Genomic DNA, 11,087 nt, shown 5'->3' with positions numbered 1-11,087 from the left:
TAAAGTCAGAGGGTTTCCAATCTTGCATTCCTCCTTCGCCCCTGGCTCAAAGTAGGGCCATGAAAAATAGCTGGCCTCTATTGCGTGTTTCAGAGGCATTAATTTTTCCTGGCATCCCAGCCCACCAGCGCCACACATTGGCCCAGAGTGAGCACTACAAGCATTGCTGGCCTAATGGATAGGATAGGGGAGGGGAAGGGACAGGGGCTAGAAGATGGGCTCCAGAGGGCCATCATGGGACAGACACTACACACATGGTGTTGGTGAAGCCAGAGCCAGGGTGCCACCCGTCCAGCACAATGACCACGTCTCCTTTCTTGAAGAAGCCTCGGGCCTTGCCAACATCCATGGCCAAGTTACACGGAGGTCAACATCCTCGGCCCAGGCGTTTAGTACCGCATCCTTACACAGTACAGGGAATTAACTAAAGAATATTCTTGTCTTTGAAAAGACTTCATGTCCATATTCAATGTATGTGCAATGACTAAAGAGAATGGTCACCTGAAAGTACAGGTGGACCACAGACACTTTAGCCAGTAATTTATGACAGATATCACCATAAACAACACAGAACACTGAGGACCCCTAAATAAAATGCAATTAAAATTATTCCAGCTATATTTCTAAGGGAAAATATTGTCAAAGAAAATATCTTTTTGCCTTGTAATGAGTGGGTGAATGTGCCATGGGTACAGAGCTGGCTCCAAGAACTAGTTTAGAATATCTTGCCAGGACTGTTGTAGTTCATGATGTAGAAGTGTATACAGCTGCTGAGAAGATCCTCTAAGTTCCTCAGTTTCTCCCTCTCTCTCTTCATCTTCTTCCAAATTACCATGAGGTCATCCTGTTTTCTCAGTCACTCACTTCCTACTATTATGTTTAATTCAGATTTGCCATTGTAGCCAATCACCACAGATAGAAATTTCTTAATATTTTTTGTTTGCTTACTGTCCTGGTTTAAATATGTTTGGCCTGTGGAAAGTGACACTATTAAAAGGTGTGGTCTTGTTGGAGGAATTGTGTCACTGTGTGGGTAGGCTTTGAGGTCCTATGCTTAGGTTGCTTCTCAATGCAGGAGTGACCTTCCTCTTGGCTACCTTCAGAAGAGAGTCTCCAGTTTCCCACATGTGGATCAAGATGTAGAATTCTCAGTTCCTCCTCCAGCACCATGTCTGCCTAAATGCTACCATGCTTTCCTCCATGAGGATAATGTATTAAAACCCTGAAACTCTAAGTCATCCCTAACTAAATGTTTTCTTCTATAAGATTTATCTTTGTCTTGTCTCTTCACAACAATAAAACCCTAACTAAGATGTTTGGGGAGTTTAATACATGTATACAACCCCATGTTTCTCCCTTCTAGCTTCTCCATTCATCTCCAACATGTCACCCAACCAACTATAGGTCTTGTTTGTTTAATGACCCACTAACTCCATTTAGTGTTCCCCATAAGTAGATGCATGTCAAGCCATCTTTGGAGGTGGAAATTCTATCAGTGACCACATATTCAAAGGAAAAATTGTCCTTGTCCACTGTAAACTACTATCAACTACCAACAGCTCCTTGGTTTGGGAAAAGTCCTGGAGATCATATGCCTCATCTATGCCAAAATATTGACTGGCTGGCTCTTTTGTAGTTAAACATAAGTACTGTGAGCTCATGACTGTGACAGCCCTGTCATGTATATATGCTCATGACTGATAGCTCTGTCATGTATGTAAGTTGACAACTGAGATATCCTTGTCATGCATGCGTGCTGGCAACTGGGATAGACCAGTCATATATGTGAGCTCACGACTATGATACACTCTCATGTATAAAAAGCAGTATTTCTCAACACTCATCCCCATCCTCTGGCTCCTATGTTATTTTAGCCTCCCCTTCCACAGGACCAGAAAAGGATATTGATAGAGATTTCCTAATAAGTGCTAAATACTGAGTCTCTTACTCTCAGTACTTGACTAGTTCTGCTTCTCTCAATTAACTGATACTCACAGCAAGAATATATATAAGCTTCTTTGCTACAGGATGAAAGTGTCCTGAACAAGAAAATTCATAGACACTAAGAATCAATTTTATTTGGGGGTAAAAATAATGATACTTTTGATTATGGAGGAACTATGTATGTAAAGAGAGACAACCCTGATCACACTCGAGATTAGCTGTGGGATTCTCCAAAGTGTACTTTGGAGAGATTCTTCATGTTTATTTGCAGGAGTGTTTATAAAGTTTTATATTCTCACAAGGTCACAGACCATACACACAAACACACTGTCATACAAAAACAAATTCATTAAAAACTCAAAATCAAAAGCCATACTATACAAACCAAAAACTAATAAGGCAAAAAATTGTCCATAATTAGAATTATGAAACAAAAATCTCCAAAAGTACATTAGTGTTAATTTTCTATTGCCTATCTACTGCCTGGCATGGAGCCTACCTTGAAGTTGATTTGTATACTGGAAAATACTCCCTTGGAGAAAACTGTTCTTTCTCCATGAGTGGTTGTCACTTGAAGTTAGTTTTGGATTGATGGTGTGAGATAATATCTACTTCCTCACCTCAGTACTAGGAATCCATTTGGCTTGGACACATCCAAGCCCTGTGTATGCTGACACGGTCTCTGTGAGTTCATGGGTTGTGGGACTGCGTAAGGGTATCCTGGGTCATGGTTGAGCAGGCGCCTAGAACCCAGAGACTCTGCAGACTCCGCTGTGTGGAATTCTGCACGAGAACCGGCAGGAGTTCGGTCCCTCCCATCATCCAGGATCCTGAAAAGCAGTCACATCTCCATTGAGTCACATAGGCCAGGCTATAGGCCTCAGGCCCTAGGGATTTACATACTAATGAAGGCCAGAGGGCAGAGAAAATTAAACATGCCTCCCCCAGATCCTCCCCCAATCCTCCCCCTTTCTCCCTTCCTATATAACTCGGGACTGCCCTGAGTTTTTGGGGGGTAGGCCTAGATCCATCTATTATCCGCCATGACAATAAACCTTTTTGGAACCAAGGACTTCCTCGTGTTACTGGGTCCTGCTGCCGCCAAGGCCCTCAGGCCACTGGAACCATAGGATCTTCTTCCCTAATGTGGGACCTGCCATGGCGGCGGAAGCCCCTCCGGGGCTTGTGCCGCTGTGGCGGCCTTTTTAAAATTTCCCCACAATGGGTGCATCACTCCTATTGTGTATAGAAGATACACTTTCCTTGGTATTGTCTATCTCACTGGCTCTTAATTCTTTCAACATCCTCTTCCACATAATTCTCTGTGCCCTGTGCGTGATGGATTAGGAAGTCCCACTTAGGACAAGATCCCTCACTTTCTGCATTGTCCAGTTATAGGTCAATGCATTACTTCCCATCTGCTACATGAGAAAGTTTTTCTGATGTTGGCTTAGTGAGACACTAATGGGTGGATATAGCAGAACGTTATCAAGAGACATTTTATTGCTATCATCTTTATCAGAACAGATTTTTTTCCTTAAGTCTATTGTCTGTCGAGTCTCAGATTCTTGGTCACACATCAAGTGTAAGTCACAGATTACATCTCATGGAATGGACCTCAAATCCAATCAAATACTGCTTGGTTAGTCTCATAACGTTTTTGCCACTGTACCATGCAGACAAGTGAATATTGTAGATCAATGGTTTTATAGCTGGTTGAGGTTTACCATTTTCATCTGGTAGCATCCTTCTAGTATCATGAAAGAACACCTTTTGTGAATTATTGAATATTATGCTTTAGAGTATATTATTTTTCAATATTTGTGAGTTTCTAATTTTCTCTGTTATCATTCACAGTTATCAAAATGGGAACATCCTCTTGGGAACCCCACCACACTATCTTTCTATAAAAATCCCTTTCGTTGATGTTGTTTATGATTTATGGTATTCTTTTAAAAACTTGGCATTACTTCTGAAACCCAGAGTTGTTCAATGCCTCCAAAATTTGAGGAATGTGAAGAATAGTATAGGAGAAAAAGAAAGCACAGCAAACAGGCAAAATTGCACAAGCAGTTCACATTTGCCTTTTAAAACTCTAAAGAGAAGACCTCCACCAGGAGTATTCCTGTAATCTTTGCTTAGGCTCTAGGCTGTGGCTGAACAGTCATGTCATACGTTAACATTACTCTCCACACAGCAAAGTCAGTGGGTACTTCTGCATATTTAAAGTGATAGAGGAAACATGTTTGTTCTCCTAAACTCTCACCCTGTTAAGTTCTGTTATGGTCTCTCTTTGTATAAAGACTATATTCTGATGCTGTAATAATTCATGTTTTTCAAGAAATAGTGGTCAAGAGAGAAACAACATTTCAGAGATAGACTTTCTTAACTCCTGTGGTATGAAGTCAGGAATGATAATAGAGAAAATTAGAAAACTCACAAATATTTCAAAATTAATATACTCTAAAATATTATATTCAGTGGTTCAAAGAAAGTGTTCTTTCATGGTACTAGAAGAATTCTACGAGAGGAGAAAGGTAAACTTCAACCTGGCTACAAACTCTTTGATTGATAATTTTTATATGTCCACATGATACATGGGCTAAAGCAATGTAAGAGTAACCAAGCAGTATTTGTTTGGATTTGAGGCCCATTCCATGAGATGGAGTCCATGACTCACATTGCATGTGTGACCAAGAATCTGAGACTAGACATATAATAGACCTAAGGGAAAATTTGTTCCTTTATAAAGGAGATAGCAATAAAATATCCCTTAGTAAATTCTGCTATACTCATCTATCAGTGTCTAAGTCAGCCATCATCTGAGATGCTTTCTCATGTAGCAGATGGGAACTAATCCAGAGTCCTACAAATGGAGAATATGCAGAAAGTGAAAGATCTTGGTATGCACAGTCCTAAATGTGATGTCCTATTCCATCAAATCACTAAGTACAGGGCAAAGAGAATTATGTGGGAAAGGATGCTGAAAGAATGTAAGAGCCAATGATAGGGGATGATATCATGGAAAGGGAATCGACTATACACAACAGGACTGGGGCACACATGAATTCACAGAGACTGTGTCAGCATGCACAGGGCCTGGATGGGTCCAAGCCAAATGGATTCCCAGTGTTGAGGTAGGAAAGTAAACATGATCTCATATCATTAACTAAAAGCTAGCTTCAGGTGACAACCACTCACAGAGGAAAAATTAGTTTCTACATTGTGGAATCAAATTAAGTGTACAAACAAAATGCATGGATAGGCTCCATGCCTGGTAATAGGTGGCCAATCCAAATGAACTGAGAGTTATTTTTTGAGATTTTTGTTTCATATTTTTATTCTGAGCATTTTTTTTACTTTACTGTTTTTTTGCTTGTGTAATATTGCTTTTAATTTTGAGTTATGACTTTGTGCATGTGTGTGTACGTGTGTGTGTGTGTGTGTGTAGGTGTGTGCATGGTCTGTGGCAATGAGAGAATGTAAAAAGAACCCACAAGTACCCATGAACATCAACAGGAAGAATCTCTCCAAACTACACTAGAGACCATTTGTTCCCAGTGTTCTAAGGACTATCTCTCTTTACACCTGTGGTTCCTTCCTAAGTACCTAATATCATCTGTGCCCAAAATGGCATTGAATCTCTTTTTCTATTAATTTGCCTAATCAGGACACTTTCATCCTTTGACAAAGAAGCTTATATACATTTTTATATTTGGTAAAAATCAATGGAGAAAAGCAGAACACGACAGTGTTGTCACAGTCATGAGATTACATACATGGCAGGGTTATCACAGTCATGAGTTCACACCATCTATGAATTCTGCCCAAGATCAAGGCAGGTAAAATTCTGGCACAGATTGGGGAGATGATCTCCAGGCCTCTTTGCATACTGAGGAGCTATTAGTAGTTAATAGATTCCTGTGGACAAAAGCAAATTCCCTTTTGAAGATGTAGTCACTGATAGAATTTCCACACTTCAGTAGATGGCTCCACATACCTTCACTAATAAGCAGAACTAAGTAGAATTAGTTGAACATTAAAGAGATAAGAGCTGAAGTTGGATGGGAAACATGTTGGGGATATGTGGAGGAGGTGGAAGGAAGAATCAAGGGGTTATATGTGGTCATATTTCATTATGTATATATACCAAATTCCCATAACAAAAAACTTAAGAAAGTTTCTGTATGTGGTGATTGGCTCCATTGGCAAGTTTGAGTGAATCATCACAATGAGTAGTATGTGGCTGAGAAAACAGGATGGCTTCATGGTAACTGGGAAGTAGATACAGGGATATAGTAGGAAACTGAGGAACTTAAAGGATCTGATGAGAAAGTCTATACCATTCAACATCACAAACTCAACTTTAACAGTCCTGGCAAGATTTAATAAACTAGCTCTTAGAGCCTGCTCTGTGCCCATGGTGCATTCATCCACCCATTACAAGGCAGGAGGATATTGTCTTTGACAATACTTTCCCATAAGAATATAGCTGGAATCATTTTAGTTGCATTTTATTTAGGGTTCTTGGATGTCCTTGTGTTGTTTATGGTGAAATCCATTATAAATTCCTGGCCAAGGTGTGTGTAATCTACCTGTCCTTTCACCTGTTCTATACATTCATTCCTTATACATTGATCTTGGACATGAAGTCTTTTCAGAGACAAAAATGTTCTTTAGTTAAGAACTTGGTTAATGTAGGGACTGGGTCAATGGCTCAATGGGTAAAGTATTTACAGAGCAAATACAAGGGCTGACATTCAAATCTGCTGCTCACATATCAGGCAGATAAGGCAGCCTGCTTAAAATTCTGTGTGTGTGAGAAGGAGGTAGGGATAATTCCATAGGAAACTGGCTAAAGTGCCAGAGTTGGTAAGTTCTGGGTACAAATGAGAGAATCTGCCTTCACTTGATACATCAGGTAGAGTCTGAATAAAGGAGACACTGGAAATCTGTCACTGTCCCCAACATATATATTCGCACATTCACACATGCTTGTGAGGAGAGAGAGAGTAACTTCGTTTTCTCTGGGACTCTCTTATAGGATGCATGGGAAGGAACAAAATGGATATTGGTTGATACAGTTACCAACTCCGTACAGATCAGCTTAAATGTCTTGAGAAGGTAATTGAAATCTAGTTAAACATTCTCCATGTATTAATAATTCAGGGTCATGAAGTGGTCACCAAAGTTTCACAGGAAAACGACAAGCACATGAACAACTACAACCACAGTTTTACACCCTAAATCTTTCAAAGTACTGTACTGGGAAACATGAATATATCTGTAAATAATACCCAAACTTATGGTCTTATCATGATGTACTGGCTGATTTGTGTCAACTTGACACAAACTGAAGTTATCACAGAGAAAGGAGCTTCAGTTGAGAAAATGCCTTCATGAGATCCAGCTGTATGGCACTTTCTCAATTAGTTATCAACCAGGGAGGTCCCATTGTGGGTGGTAGGATCCTTGGGCTGGTAATCTTGGGTTCTATAAGGAAGCAATCTGAGCAAGCCAGGGGAAGAAAGCCAGTAAGAAACATCCCTCCATGGCCTCTGCACCAGCTTCTATATCCTGACCTGCTTGAGTTCCAGTTCTGACCTCCTTTGATGATGAACGGCAATCTGGCAGTGTAAGCTGAATAAACCCTTTCCTACCTAACTTTCGTCTTGGTCATGATATTTATTCAGGATAGAAACTCTGAATAAGACACATGAAAACCAAGATAGAGAGAAAAATAGAATTTGACACTGAACATAATGAATTTTCCAGGGGATAAAGCAGTTCTATTGGATGAGATTGGTGAGGAAGGACTCTTTCAGAAGAATGTTTAACAAAAGAGGGTTTGTCATTGATGTTTTATCTTCTCCAAGAATCAATCTCTCTCTCTCTCTCTCTCTCTCTCTCTCTCTCTCTCTCTCTCTCTCTCTCTCTCTCTCTCTCCCTCCCTCTTGCCCTCTCTCCCTCTCTCCCTCTCTCCCTCTCTTTCTCTTTCCGGTTCCCACTTACAGGGCCCCAGAGCCCCATGATGGGCAGAGGTACCCACTTATCACAAGTGGAGGATTTGGTTTGTTTTCAAAACAGAACCTGATAATGAAAAAAGCTGTTTCTGTCATCCACACAGATGAGCAGAAGCTACAGACAGAGTTACTCTGAGTGGTGCCAGAAACAGAGATGAGTAATGCCCAGAGCTGTTCCTCCAGTAAAGGTGTCAGGTTACATGACTAATTGAGGCTCCCTCACCAGACTCCTCCTCCTCCTCCTCCTCCTCCTCCTCCTCCTCCTCCTCCTCTCCTCCTGCTCTTCCTCTTCCTCCTCCTTCAGGCCTGTTTGTGCTGTTGGCTGGTGCATCTCCTCTGGAGAAGCCTGATGCTTGCTGGAGTAACTTCTGCTGCCTTAGAAAGTCACACGTGCTCGAGACCTCTCACCTGAAGTCTCTGGGTGCTGAACTGGTGTGGAGGTAGCTAGGCCAACCAGAGAAATGTGGTCACCTGTGTCATCTTCCTCAAAGTCATTAAGGCAGTACACTTCATCCAGGTAAACGTCTAAAGTCCGGAAGCCCTTGGTGACTACACCAGGACAGGGGTCCAGGATGGCCTCAAGATGAGGCTAGGCCAATTTCCTGCCAGTGGTGAAGCGTTGATGAACCTTCGAGTGGCTTCACGATTTGCAGCTTCTTGGGCAGTTAGGAGCGACTGCTGAAGTGACAGCTCCAGTGTTGCCACAGTACTGAACTTGGGCGTAGTCCTGGGGGATTAAAGAAAGACTCAGACATGGGTCATTCATCATGAGAGAATGCCAATGCCTTTATTGGGCAGGTTCAATATATACACCAAGCCAGGGAAGAAAAAAAATCTCAGGAAAAAACAGGAACTCAACTGGGGGGCAATAGAATGTCAAGTATAAATTTCCTTCCTGGGGCACCATGCCTTAGTCAGGATGTTTTGATCTTAGAGGAACCGCAGAATGTTACTTAGTGGACAATAGCACACAGAAAGTCTCAGCCAGGGCATAGCAGCCCTTCGGGGTCCTACACTGAAGGACATTCCAGAGAAGCTCGTGAACTCAGAGAAGCATGAATGTGTGCTTGGGGACATGATGCTCTCAGTGGGTGTGAGCAACACTCTGTGCAGCTTCCCCTTCTCAGCCAGCTCTCGAAGCTTCCTCCCCTGCTCCTTCTCAAAGAACCTCTGCTCAGACAGGTAGTTCTCCTGGCGCAGTGATAGCCGCCTAAGTGCTGTCTCCAGGTCATGGGAGCCTGGTGTGCCTGGCGGAGCTGGCTTCTTATTGTGCTCCTCATTCCCCAGGTCAGCTGCCTCAGTTTCCAGGAGGATGCTGTTGGTTTTGTTATCAAGGACCATATTGCAGACATCGATGCAGTAGAAGCAGGAGGGGGGGTGGGGGTGCTGACGCAGCTGAACAGGAGTGAGTTCGTGGCTGAGGACTGGTTGTAGCCGGGGATCTTCATGGGGGAAGGGGTTAGTGTTTTTTGCTTGACCACTTGATTGACGTTTATCATTGTCTCAAAGACACGCTTCTGGTGGGTGATGTCTGGAGACTCTGGCTCTTCCAGCTGCAGCTCCTTGTGCACAGTTCCCTTGATTTCTGCAGCCAAGGAGTCCATGGGGAACAGGCCCAGAGAGTGGTAGCGCTGGGATGTGGGCATCGTCTTATTCCCCTGGTTCTTCGGTTCCTCCTGAGCCTCGTGAAGGTTCTCCATGCACTCTGCATACTTATCCTCCAGCTCTTGAAACTCAACTGTAAGCTGATGCTGGGCATCCTTGGCAGTGACCTGGATAAGCTCTTTATTTTCCACTATGCGAAAGTTTGCCTTCTGCTGTAAGTCCACGATTTGCGACAGGAGGTGCATGATCTCCTCTTGCTGGTGGGCGGCATCTTCTGTCTTCTTAGCCAGCTCCTCAGAGATGCTCACAATCTGGACATTGGCATCACTCAGCTCCTTCACACAGTCATTCACCAGCTACTGCTCCTTCTCCTCATAGGTGGTTATCTCCGTTTTCAGCTGACAGGCCTCAGATCGAAGTGCAATGTTCTCCTCTTTGAGGTCTTTCAGCTTCTTCTGAAGAGAGTCCAGGTGGAAGTAATTCTGGACAGAGAAGGATGACTCATTCCTCTTCAACGGGGTTGAGCAGACAGACTCAGGCTCGGTCTCCTCAGTGGCACTGATGTAGAACTGAAGCAGCTCATCCTTCATGGAAAGCTCATGTTGGAGCTGAGACACCTCCTACCGGATGTTCTCCACCTGCTCTTCCAGCAGTTTGTTGATCAGCAGATATACCAAGGCTGTATATTCTGCAATATACACTTCTCAAAACAAATTTTAATATCAAGATAATTTTTTTCTTTGAATTCTGAAATCTAGTCTTCTGGTGGCCTGCCTCTGTCATGTCTAAGCCATATAATTCATGGAGGTAGAAATATCTTAATCATCTCTTCTGAAAATACACAGACAAAACCTTTTTCCCAAAGAAGGATATTCTTGAGCCAGTAACTAAAAAAACCTTTATCTTGATCTCTTTCCCAGAAAAAAAATATAACCATAAAACTGAAAATCACACTCATCTTGAAAATAAAATTAATTTAATAACTAAAATACTCTATGTGCCTATTCTTAGGCTTTCCTATTTTGCCAACCAGGAAATGAACTCAGGATTCGCGTGGGGCCCATGTTAGACAGAACCCGACTCTCCTGTGAGGCAATATAAATTTATATCATCTGAATACACCTATTTTACATTATCTTTCTGTTCAGCCCTCTGCCTAGAATAACTTTTTATTTATACCATCTATTTGTTTGGCTCTGTACTCCAGAGTAGCTTCCACTTGTACACTGTACTCTTTATCCTAGAGTCAGTGACAAATTTCCTTATCTAAGTTCCAAACCATGGGTAATTCAGACAAATCTGTTTATAAATCTTTTCAAAAAGCAAGTCCCTATATTTTAACTTTATACTTACTGTATGTATCTATTCTTTTTTTCTAGTGTCTCTTTTAGCTTCTGTCTCTGATTTTCATTCTCTTCTTTATGTTGCTTCTTTTGACCAATAAAATCCTGAACCTTTAGTTCTAGTATTTTCTCTAGGCTATGTTGCCAAGTCTTAATCTTATCTGTTTCTCAG

General features: G+C 42.0%; 1 pseudogene; it reads right to left on the bottom strand.

Annotated features, from left to right (window-relative positions):
• Positions 1 to 8,059: 8,059 nt before the first annotated feature.
• The window catches only part of LOC114629889, a 12,593-nt pseudogene continuing 9,565 nt past the window's right edge, over positions 8,060 to 11,087 (bottom strand).

Source organism: Grammomys surdaster, unplaced genomic scaffold, assembly GCF_004785775.1.
Source record: "Grammomys surdaster isolate TR1022 unplaced genomic scaffold, NIH_TR_1.0 320, whole genome shotgun sequence".
Taxonomy (NCBI): Eukaryota; Metazoa; Chordata; class Mammalia; order Rodentia; family Muridae; genus Grammomys; species Grammomys surdaster.
The sequence above is the reverse complement of the archived record's forward strand: the minus strand, read 5'-3'. Positions and strand labels throughout refer to the sequence as shown.